The following is a 12784-nucleotide window of genomic DNA, read 5'->3' on the forward strand; positions in this document are numbered from 1 at the left end:
ATAGAAAGGGGAAGTAAATGAAAAAATAAATAATCTGTCTTTCATACTTTCTTAACGTATAAAGTGCAAGTCTAAATTATTGCAAAAATCTGAACCAGATGTGACATATAGTAAAAGAGAGAGCAATAAATCAAAATGAAAAAGTAAGGTTATAGCTGCCTTAAGGATGTTTTAAAAAAGGCCTTGATTTTTAAAGGCTGCTTTTAAGAAAAAAAGCCTTGGTTTTTAAAGGCTGCTTTGTGAATAAAGGGCAAGACTTTGAAACCAACAAAGGTTTCAAGTTTGGAATTCAGAACTCGGCATGAAGTTAATTTGCTCAAAGGTCTGTATCACAGATGAATGGGTGGACTCTAAGATCCACTCAATTATCAAAAAGGTAGACTATAAGATCCACTCAGTTATCAAAAATGTGATACAAGAAATAAAGTGTCTGCCCCAGCCTTACCTCTATATAGAAAGAAAAAAAAAGGCAGTTCTTATGAGACATAATCCTCCTTGATGTGGCTTTGATGATTTAATGTGTACTATCAGTATTGCAGAGGGAAATCCCAAGCAAAAGAAATAATTCAATGTATATTAATATCCATTGAAAGATAAGCTCTATGATAACAAGATTTTTTGATGTTGTGGTTATTGGGATTTATTGATATATCTCCACAGTATAAAACATTCCTGCCACAGGGCAGACACTTATCAAAAATTTGATAAATAATATTAGCTACAAGTTAGGAAGACAGAGATTAGAAAACTGAACATACATTTAGAACACAGTCACAATAAAACCTCCAACGATTCCCAGAGAAACCAACAAGAAATATGTTTAAATCTAAAAATCAAAACAGAGATAATTTGCCAGTATCCAGGATTAATTTTTTTAAATGTTGGAGAATAGAATTATTAGATAATAACCAAATAAGCATGGTTGAAATGTTTAAAATTATGAAAGATTGAAACAAAATGTAAAAAAGAAATATCTAAAGAAAAGAAAATTAGAAAACATGTTCTAGAAATTAAAACACATAGTCCTTGCAATCAAGACTAGAAAAAGTTCATGTAATGATCATTTGGAATATTACTCTTGCTGAGAATAGAAGCAAATCAGTGAAAAATTAAAGGCCAACTTCAGTTTAAGATCAGACATGTAAACATTTTGGAAATCATTACTTCCACTCTTACAAGAAAATACTGAAATATTGAAAATCAATGACTTTATTGGACCCATCATCTTATAGCGCTCTCAGGACAAATAACCACCCCTGAAATCTCTGGAATGAAGCAAATCAAAAGTAATAGCAGAGACTGCTTTACTTGTAGCAGAAACCACCAAAACTATAAACTGATAGGAAATTAAATGGTAATTGGACAGATTGCTGGAGGCTGAATATACATCAGCATGAGATTGAGAATTCTTGGAGGTCTTCGTTTTGGGGAGGAGTGGCAAATTTCCGAGTTCTACTTCTAAGAACTGTACCATATTCTCATGGTGAACAGTAAGCAAAGATCCCCTCTTGGTCCTGTGAGGAGGAAGGGAAGAGTAACTATTGTGAACTATGCCTGAGTATCTCCAAAAGAAAGTCTACTATTCAGAGTAAGACCTTAGTAGAGTCAGTTCCCATGGGGGCAAGGAAGATTTCTCCTACTTCTACCCTCTCTGGATTTTTTATCTCCACCTAAGACTGGGGTAAGTGCAAGCTGTAAAACACTTGTGAAAGAGTCATAGCCCAGCTACACAGACCCACTAAAAGTGAAGTTTCCTCAGATTAAATGCTCCCCTTCCCATATTACCACCACTCTAACAGGGCTCTAGTAATAAAATAAAATTTCAGATGAAATGACACAAACTCTCTGAGGAGGGAGATGTAGAAGGCCAGATGTCAACAGGAAAGAAAAAAAAATTACCCCAGAAAATTTTAAACCTGTTGTTCTTACAGCTACAGTAAACATTGAATATAGCCCAGCTGCTAATCAGATTAATATAAATTCTCACATTTAAGGCTTATTTACCTCACTTCTTATTACCCAGTACATCATGTCAAGCTTTCACCAATGACAAAGAAACAAACAAGTAAACAAACAAACAAACCTACAAGAAATTCTAAAAGCCACAGAAACACACACACACACACACACACACACACACACACACACACACACACACACATATATCCTGAAGAGACAAAGCAAGCTTCAGAACCAGATACATATGTGATACAAATGTTAGATTTATCAGACAGGAAATCTAAAAGTAGATATAGCTAGTATGTTAAGGGCTTTAATGTAAAAAAATAGACAATATGCAAAAACTAACTGATAAGAGAAGCAGAGAGATAGAAACTCTAAGAATCAAAAACGTCATAAGAGAAATGAAAAATGCCTTTTGAAAGTGTGCTAGTTTCCTCAGGCTGCCATAACAAATTGCTAAAAGCCATTGCTAAAACAGAAACTTATTTTCTCACAGTTCAAGAGGCCAAATGTCCCCCTAAACAAAATCAGGATTCAGCAGTGTTGGTTCCTCTGTGGAGACTGAGTAAGGAACTGCCTTATGCCTCCCTCCTAGGCCTCGGGGGTTACTGGAAATCTTCAAGTGTCTCTTAGCTTGTAGGCATATCTCTCTATTCTTTGCCTTGGTCTTCACATGGCCTTATTCTCTGTGTGTACCCATACCTTTTGTTCTCTCTTATAAGGACATTCTCATTGGATTTAGGGTCCACTCTAATCCAGTACTGTCTCAATTCCATCCTTACCTTAATTTCATCTGCCAAGACCTATTTCCATATAAGATCACATTCTGAGGTACCAGCTTGAAATGATAAGAATCACATTGGACTTTTCTTCAAAAATCATAGCAAGCAAAAAAATGAATGGAATGAAACATCTAAGGGGTTGGAAGGAAGAAATCTTCAATAAATGATTCTATGTTCACCAACATTATCCTTCAAAAGTTAAGTTTTCCAGATAAGTAAAAACTGAGATAATTCAGTATAAGTACACCTTCCATGTAAGAAATGTTAAAATAAGCTCTTCAAGGATAAGAAAAATAAAATAGGTAAGAAACTGAAAAAAATAGCTGATTATCTTTTTATATTGGAGATTAAACAATAAATTTCCATATAGCACCTGCGTTTTCACCAGTCAGTTATTTCAAATTTTTACTTTTTATATTTTTTATGTTTACTTTTTATTTTTGAGAGAGATGGGGAAAGAGTGAGCACACAGGCATGAGCAGAGGAGGATTAGAGAGAAAGGAAGACAGAGGGTCCAAGGAGGCCCTGTGCTGACAGCAGAGAGCCCAATGCAGGGCTCAAAATCACGAATCTTGAGATCCTGACCTCAGCCGAATTCAGATGCTTAACTGACTGAGCCATTCAGGAAGCCCAATTATTTCAAAGTTTTAGGAAAAAAAATTTCAGTTCTCCACAATCTTTTTTTTCAGAAAATAGTACTATAGAAAAGACATTTCCTAACTCACACAATGAGGCTACCATAACCCTAATGCCAAAATCAGATAAAGGTATTATAGGAAAGGAAATACAGGTCACAGTGTACTCAAGGTGGCATGGTATTGTTGAAAGAATTGACTGAGAGATCAATGGAGCACAAAAGTCCCTACATATAGACTCACACTTTTATGATCAATTGATCTTTTTCTAGGGAGCAAAGGCAATAACAATGGAAAAAGAACAGTACTTTCTTTCTTAGAACAATTAGATCCATATGCAAAAACTGGGAACCCAGATACATGCCTTACACCTCTCCTCAAAAGTAACTCAAAATTACCATGGACCTAAATGTAAAACACAAAACTATAAATTCCCAGAAAGAAACATGAGAAAACCTATATAGCTTTGAGTTTTGGTGATAAATTTTTAGACAAGCAAAATTAATGAAAGGAAAAAAACGATGTTTGTCTTTATTCAAATTAAAAAAAAACTATTATGGGAAAGATACTTCTGAGAAAATCAAAAGACGTGAGTAGGAGAAAATATTTGCGAACATATATCTGATCAAGCATTTCTCTTCAAAAGTTCAAAGATTTCTTAAACAAAACCAACAAGAAAAGGAAATAATCTTCTATAAATGAGCATGAGATTTAATAGACACCTCACCTAAAAAGGTATACATTTGGAAAGATATGCATTTGAAAATAAAATCACTATTATTTGTTCTTAGAAAAATTGGAAATTAAAGAAACAATAAGGTACCAGGACACATTTATTAGAGTAGCTACATCTAAAAAAAAAATGATAATACTAGTATCAGGCAAGGATTTTCCTGCAGCAAGATTCTTCTCTCAAATTCTATGTTCCTGTTTCATGTTTTTCAGTAGGCATACATATAAATATTGTAATTAACATAAGAGAGTCAATATTAAATGTTGTGTCTATAAATAAAACATGAATTACAGGAGAATAAAAAGATGATCATCAGACTACCATATTTAGCCTTTACATAAGGATAACCAATGTCCTTTTCTTATTTAAACTGAAGGTCATGAGGCTCTCATGAAGATATCCGAGAGTCAAAACAATTTTTTCATGTCATGGGCAAACCCTTGAGAATTATTTTAAAACTTCTCTAGTATTCAACAAAGGGATAACTTTGATAATTAGGTATACTTTTCTTTAAGATTAAAGAATATTACACAACAGCTTATCTTATTAAAGCAATTTTATGCAAATTGTAGGGTTAGTAATAATATAGATTTATATTTTGCTTTTTTCTACTGAAGTTAACCTTTCAAAGTACCTGAACTATCTAAAGTTTAAGATAAATTTCTTTGCGACTCATACCCAATTTTATACTAATACAGATTAAGTATAATAAAAGACATGAAAATCACTGTTTTAATCTATTTGTTAAGCAGTAACTCTGTGCCAATGAGAACTATTCTGTATGACTTTATATATATAACAAATTAGTTGGAACCTATTAGTGTGGTTATTAGGGACTCTTTTATAGCAATGCATTGTATATTGTCATTTCCACAATTGTTAATTCTAAAATGCTAAAAGAATTATCTCTACAACAAATTCTTAGAGAATATTTTCTTCTACTATGATACATTTTTCTCTGAAATCTCAGAAAATGAACCATTCTTGGTAATTGGGTTTAAAATGGCTTTAGTTGAAATATAATTCGCATTCATTTAACAAAAAGAACACTCTTCACCATTCCAACTGGTATGTTCTCAGATTAACACAATTTAAAATGGTGTATTTTCAATAAATGTATACTCAGGAATTGAATATGCAGGTTCAAATGAGATTTGACAGGGTAATTGCTTTGAAAACTTAAACCCAGTTGTGAGGCAGTTTTCTTCCTACATGCTTAAAAAATGTTCATTTATTTTTACACAATAGATGGCCATTTTATTTTTCTACCATATAGATATATGGTGGTCCTTTCAGTCTCTTGAATGTGTCTGTCATTTCCTGTCTCACAGTCTGAATATATTTTCCCCATTCTTCAGTTGGCCAGTGTCTACTTACTACTCAAGTCTAAAATGGATATGGCTTCTCAGAGAAACCTTCTTCTGACCTGAGTATCAAGTTAACACACTTATTGTACACTCTCATGCATTCTTCCATGACACTAGTCATAATTTTGTGACTACTTTCTATTTATTCCACTAAATAATTCCCCATTTTATACCTGGTATTTGATACATAGTGAGTACACAGTAAAGAGCTAATAGATAAATTAATGGAAAGGGTCATTTGGAAACACAGTGGAATGGATATGTAACTGGATTTATTGTAATAACTGAAATTACTGTGGAGAAATGAAATGGAAACCTATGTTTTGTTTAGTTCTAGCCCATCAAGTATAGATTACCTTTAAATATTTTTGCTGTCTAGTGTCTACAGAGATTTTTTGCAAATCAGTAAAATTTTCCTGGGTATTACAAAATTGCAAAGGAAATCCAGAAGCCTGCACTTTCTACTTCCATAATTAATCATTGTGAACAAAATCTTTAAGGGGAAAAGTTGCACATCATTCTTGTGCACACTGATACACACTATATCTGACGTCAGCAGCAGCTCAAGAAGCTTTGGTTTCTCAATTTTCCATTCTTAATGTATTTTAGAGGTAGAATATCTAAAGTGTTAAATTTGGAAAAGTAAATGTGATCACAGGAGAAATCACATTTTTTGAGGAAAAATAACGTACCTGTATATAAAGCAGCTGGATAAATGTTATAAAGTAATGAAAACATGCAATCTCATAATGCTTATTCTAAGTTATCAAAATTGTGTGCTGTGTGTCCATATATAACCTTAAAATAAAACAGTGGCGTGGGTCATATATTTTAGAAATTATTTATCAAAGTCATTTACATAATAAAATATTTTAAAATACCTATTTAAAAATACCCCCTACATGATGGAATTTTTTGTATCTTAACAGTAGTGGTGGTAGTCATATGAATCTACACATAAGTTAAAATCATATGGAACTAAATCCACATGTACGTACTGCATGTAAAACTCGCAAAATCTGAGGTAAGGTCAACTTCCTGGTTTGAGTACAATCGTTATACAAAACATTATCTTTGAGTAAGGTATACGAGGTCTCTTTAGATTATTTCTTATGACTGCAGTGAATCTACAATTATCTCCAAATTGAAAACTTAACATCCCACAAATGCACTAGAAATTTCTAGAGGTCAGTCTTAGTCACCCATGTAACCTCATATAAATGAAGTACCCTGTACTTTGTAGGCAATAAATAAGTAGCTGTTTAATAAATAAATGAATTCTGATGGCATAAGCATATATGAAAGGGGAAGTTTCAACAATGGAAAATGTAATCATGGCGAACACTTCATTCCCTAGAGATGACTAATGGATACACAGATTTCACGTTAATAAGTTCAGCTATTTGAAATTACTAGAATTAGAATTTGGATGGAAAATAAAAGCTCTAGTTCTTGAGACAAAAAATATATATCTCATCATTTTAAAATTAATATTTGTTTTCTTTTAATATAGTACAATATAAAGCAACATTTTCTGTACCTCTAACATTCTCAGGTGGTATATTTATATCTACCTCTCTATATCTATATATCCGTTATCTTATTAATAAAAAAAATTAAGCCACCACCACTACTACCACTAAAAAAGTTCAGCATGATTACAGTGCATTTTTACAACTTAACATGAACTGTCACATTTCCAACAGGAGATTCATTTCAGTAGAGATAGGATGTATTCATAAAGACCTCATGCACATCAAAATAAAAAGCCTTTAGCTTCTTTCAGTTATTTTTACTCTGTTATTGCTATCATTATCAAATTTTATTGTATAAAATTTTCCCTCAATTTCGGTACAGTGTCTTTCTATATCAGCAGATAAATTTTGCTCTTTTACGTACTATTCAAAATACTAATAAGTACTAACATGAAGCATCAGTTTTCTTAACATTAATATCGAAAATGACATCATGTCCCCTGGTATGAATCTTTTCTTCTGTAAATGCTTTATCTCTTTAAAACAAAGATTATCTAAATTAATCCAATGTTTCAATTTCATGGAAATAATCAAAGTGATATTATATTTCCAGGAACCATTTTTCAAAGTTTTATTTTCTTCTAAGGTCCTTCATATAAAAGTTGCATAAACTTTACACAGAAGTAAAGCCTAAAAAAAATGTAGAACAATTTACTAGATCCCTGTTTAAATATCATTTCCCCACTACAAGCATTCTTGTGTCATGTTATCTCTTTATTTCTAATAATTTTCTCACTTTTATGTATTAATGTTGCCCAATTTAAAAATTGGATAATATTTCTTCAAAAGGATAGTTGTTAAACATTATACAATATTAACAATAAATGTGCTATTAATTAAAATGAACATTAATAGGCTCTTAAAAACATAATTTTGGGGGCAACTGGGTGGCTCATTCAGTTAAGTGCCTTCGGCTCAGGTCATGATCTCATGGTTTGTGGGTTTGAACCTCGCATCAGGCTCTGTGCTGACAGCTAGTTCAGAGCCTGGAGCCTGCTTCAGATTCTGTCTCCCTCTCTCTCTGACCCTCCCCTGCTTGCACTCTCTCTCTCTCTCTCTCAAAAATAAATTAAAAAATAAAATAAAATAAATAAAAATGAAAAACATAATTTTTATATGTTTTCAAAGTGAGTCAGCAGAAAACAATACCAAATGGGTTTCACATTCTCTGTAGGATTAAAATGACAGCACCTGGGTGGCTCAGGCAGTTGAGTGACTGACTCTTCACTTTGGCTCATGTTGTGATCCTAGGGTTCTGGGATTGAGCCCCACAGCAGGCCTCACCCTTAGCTCAGAGCCTCCTTGAGATTCTTTCTCCCTCGGCCTCTCTCCCTCATTTGCATGCTCTCTCTCACTCTTTCTCAAGAATAAATAAATAAATAAATAAATAGGTGACATGCACTCTGGAAAACTGTATGGATTTTCCTTCAGAATGTTAAAAATAGAACTACCCTACAATCCAACAATTACATTATTCCGTATTTACCCAAAGAATACAAAAATACTGATTTGAAGGGATACATGCACCCTAATGTTTATAGCAGCATTATGAGCCATAGCCAATTTATGGAAAACGTCCAAATTTCCATCTACTGGTGAATGGATAAAGAAATTGCGGTACACACACACACACACACACACGAACATTACTCAGCAGTAAAAAAGAACGAAATCTTGCCATTTGCAACAACATATTTGTCAAGAAACTATCATGCTAAGCAAAATAAGTCAGTAAGAGAGAGACAATACCATATGATTTCACTCATATGTCGAATTTAAGAAACAAAGCAAATAAATATGGGGTGGGTGAAGAGAAAGAGGGACAACCAAGAAACAGATTCTTTTAACTGTAGAGAACTAACTGATGGTTACCAGAGGGGAGGTGAGCAGGGGGATGGGTTAAATAGATAATGAGGCTTAAAAAGGGCTCCTGCTGTGGTGACCACTCAGTGTTATATGTAAGTGCAAATGACTAATTTCTTTACCTGAAACTAATATGGCATTGTATATTAACTAGCTGGAATTTAAATTATAACTTGGGAAAAAATTTTAAAAAAAGAATGAAAGGGAATATACTATGTAATGGGTTAAAGATATAGTAGATTTGGTAATTTCTTCAACATATATATAATATATAATTATTGATTATCATACAATTATATAAATTTATAAGTATATGAATATGTATATATAACACAATGTAAGAATTGACTTCTTGAAATCACACATCAGACTTAAAAAAGTTAAAGTTAATTTTTAATTTATCAATAGTTTAAAAATTCTATTTAAAACCAGTACCCAATTATTAGAATAGATATTTAAATTATGAGGTCAATAAAACATTGTTATTGTTGTCAATATTGTTGGCTATGGTGGACAGTTTTAGGAAAATTCACATATTTACTTCAAGCATGTTCATTTATATTTTCTTCAAGTACCAAGCTGTGTCACACATAAATATATTTATATAAATAGAAGCTGCCACCCATTGAGAAGGGTCACTGTAAGTATCTCAATAAGATTATATATGGTCTCCCTTGCTTACTGATAATACCTTTATTGGAAATGAAGGCACTATAACGAAGATAAAACTTTGATTATGGCTGATGTCTACTGGAAGACAAATTGTGTTTATATTGTGGAACAATAGATACTCTGGTTAAAATAAAAACTTAAAAAAATTATTTAAAGACCAAAGTGAACAAATTCATTCATTTGACAAAGCCAACAGCTGTATTACTTTGATAAGCACTAAAAAGGGGAAATCACAACATAGTCATCTTGCTGTTTCTGCCTTGATATTCTAAATGGAGAAATTCATTTTGTGCCAATAGACACTGTAGAAACCTTACTCAGTTTCTCTGCCAATATGACAATTTGCATAACATTACCCACAATGCCTCACATTGTGATTTTGGTTTGAAAACAGATTTAATTGAGCCTTACTGCATTGCATTAATGTGTCTGTTTAAATTGAGCAAACCTAATTATCTCACATGAAAGTTATGCCACCTCTGGTGCGACAACGCTAATGCAATTAAAGTCAGCCAGATGTATTAATTGAGTATTGTAAACATGCAGTCTCTCTGGTGAAGAGCAGCTCATTATACATCAGGAACTGGACAGTTTGTAACATAGCCACACCAACTACAATACACCTTTCTAAAGCATTATAACCCTTGATATAAACGTCCATAAAACCCAGAATTAGAGATCCACCATATGTTTTAGTGGTGAACATCTATGTGCATTTAAAATGTTCCATCTCATACATGTTGATCTTATACTTTGAAAACCCATTTTTTTCCTGAAGCATTCATAATATATGGACTTTAGCTTTTCACATTCTTACACACACACACACACACACACACACACACACACACACACACAAGATCGGAAGAGGCCATTATGTCTCTTCTCTGGCTCCACACGTTAGGAGCTCAGAAGTTGTCACTCTAAAATAACAAGTAAAAAAGCTAAACAGGTTGGAAAACCAACATTTCCCCCCTAAAGGTAAGGAATAAAGGTGTATTTGAAATATACTAGGGCACTCTGTTCTTCTTAGTAAGAGGTGTTTTCAGGAGGAATTAGTTAATCAGATCCTAACCTACTGGAGACTTGTCAAAGCTAATTCATTTTGGGGAAGGGAATACCCAGCTCCAGCCCACTCTAACCATCTTGTCTCACATTAGGGACTAGAAAAAAACCTGAAAAAGACTTGAGAAATTCATAGTCCATAAGCAGAGACTTACTAAAAGACTGAGATCTAATCATAAAACTATAGAATAATTTCCTTCCCTCAAAACCTCACCTTCACACTAGTATCAAGAAAAAATTAGAAAGAATATCAAAGGCAAAAGCACAATCTGAAGAGACAAATCAAGTATCAGAACTAGGGGGAATTATCAGCTGGGAATTTAAACTGACTATGATTAATATGTAAAGGGATCTAATGAATAAAGTAAATGGTATGCAAAAAGAGATGATCAATGGAAGCAGAGAGATGGACATACTGAGAAAGAACCAAAAAGAAATGCCAGAGATCAAAAACACAATAATCAAAATGAAGAATACCTTCAAAAGACGTAGTAATACTGAGTCTTTACTAGGAAAGAGCTTGAGGATATGTCAGTAGTAACTTCTAAAATCAAAAAGCTGAGATCAAGGAATAAAAAAAATATTTTTTTATTAAAAAAAACATACACCAAAAAAAAAAATCCCCACCAGGGTATCCAAGGACTAGGGGCAACTGTAATTAATCAGTCAACACATACCAGGAAGTGAATTGGGGGGAAGGAAGAAACAGAAGAAATATTTAAAAACAATAAGAGATTTTTTTTTTCTCCAAATTGATGTCAGACACCAAACCAAAAATCCAGGAATCTCAGAGTACACTAAATAGAATAAAAGGCAACAAATTATACTTAGAATATCATTTTCAAACTATAGGGAGTCAAAGATAAATGTATTGAAAGAAGTCAGAGGAAAAAACAACACATGTTATTTAGAGAAATGGAGATAAAATTACACATGACTTCTATTTAGAAATTATGTAAGCAAGAAGAAGGTGTATTGAAATACTTAAAGTTCTGAGAGAAAACAAATCAAAACAGAACCACTAACCTAGTACTGCAAAATTATCCTTAAAAAGTGAAAGAGAAATCAAGGACAATCAACTTAATGACACCATCAATTAACTGGACATAACTAACATTCACAGACTACTTCATCCAACAACAGCAGAATACACATTCTTCTTAAGCTCACATAGAACATTAATCAAGACAGACAACTTGGCTATAACACACACCTTCACAAATTTCCAAGAATAGGTCATACAATATCTACTCTGAGATCACAATAGAATTAAACTAAAAATCAGCAACAGAATGACAACTGGAAAATTCCAAAATACATGGAGATTAAACATCACAATTTCCTAATAACACATGGGTCACCAAAGAAATATCAAGAGAAGTTTTAAAATATTTTGAACTAAATGAAAATGAAAACACAACTTCTCAAAATTTATGAGATGTGGTAAAAGCAGTGCCTAGAGGGAAATTTGTAGCATTGAATGCAAGTATTAGAAAAGAAGACAGATCCAAAATTGATCATCTAAGATTCCACTGTAGGAAACTAGAAAAACAAGAGTAAGCTAAATGCAAAATAAGCAAGAAAAGAAATACTAAGAATTAGATGTGAAAATATTAAAACTGAAAACAGGAAATCAATAAAGAATATCAGTGAAACAAAAAAAACCTGTTTCCTTAAAAATATCAAGAATATCAATAAGCCTCTATCTAAGCTAACAAAGAAAAAGGAACACCGATTGCTAATATCAGAAATGAGAGAGGATCATCACTACCTATCCCATGGACATTAAAAGGTTAACAAAGAAATTCTATGAACAACTCTGGGCCCACAAATTTGATAACCTATATTCCTTAAAAGACACGGTTGCCACAACCCACACAAGAAGAAATAAGCTGTCAAAATGGGCCCATATCTATCAAATACATTGAATTAAAATTAATAGCATTTGCAGAAAAAAATACCAGGTGCAGATAGCTTCACTGTAAATTCTATCAAACACTTAAGGACACAATTTTCTACCAATTTCCTCAGAGGATAGAAGTAGAAGGAATACTTCCTAACCCATAATAAAATCAGCATCATTCTAATACCAAAATCAAAGACATTATAAGAAAACAAAACTACACTCTGATATTTTTCATGAAAATGGATGCAAAAATCCTCAACAAAA

The sequence above is a fragment of the Suricata suricatta genome, chromosome 10 (genome assembly GCF_006229205.1).
Source record: "Suricata suricatta isolate VVHF042 chromosome 10, meerkat_22Aug2017_6uvM2_HiC, whole genome shotgun sequence".
NCBI classification, from domain to species: domain Eukaryota; kingdom Metazoa; phylum Chordata; class Mammalia; order Carnivora; family Herpestidae; genus Suricata; species Suricata suricatta.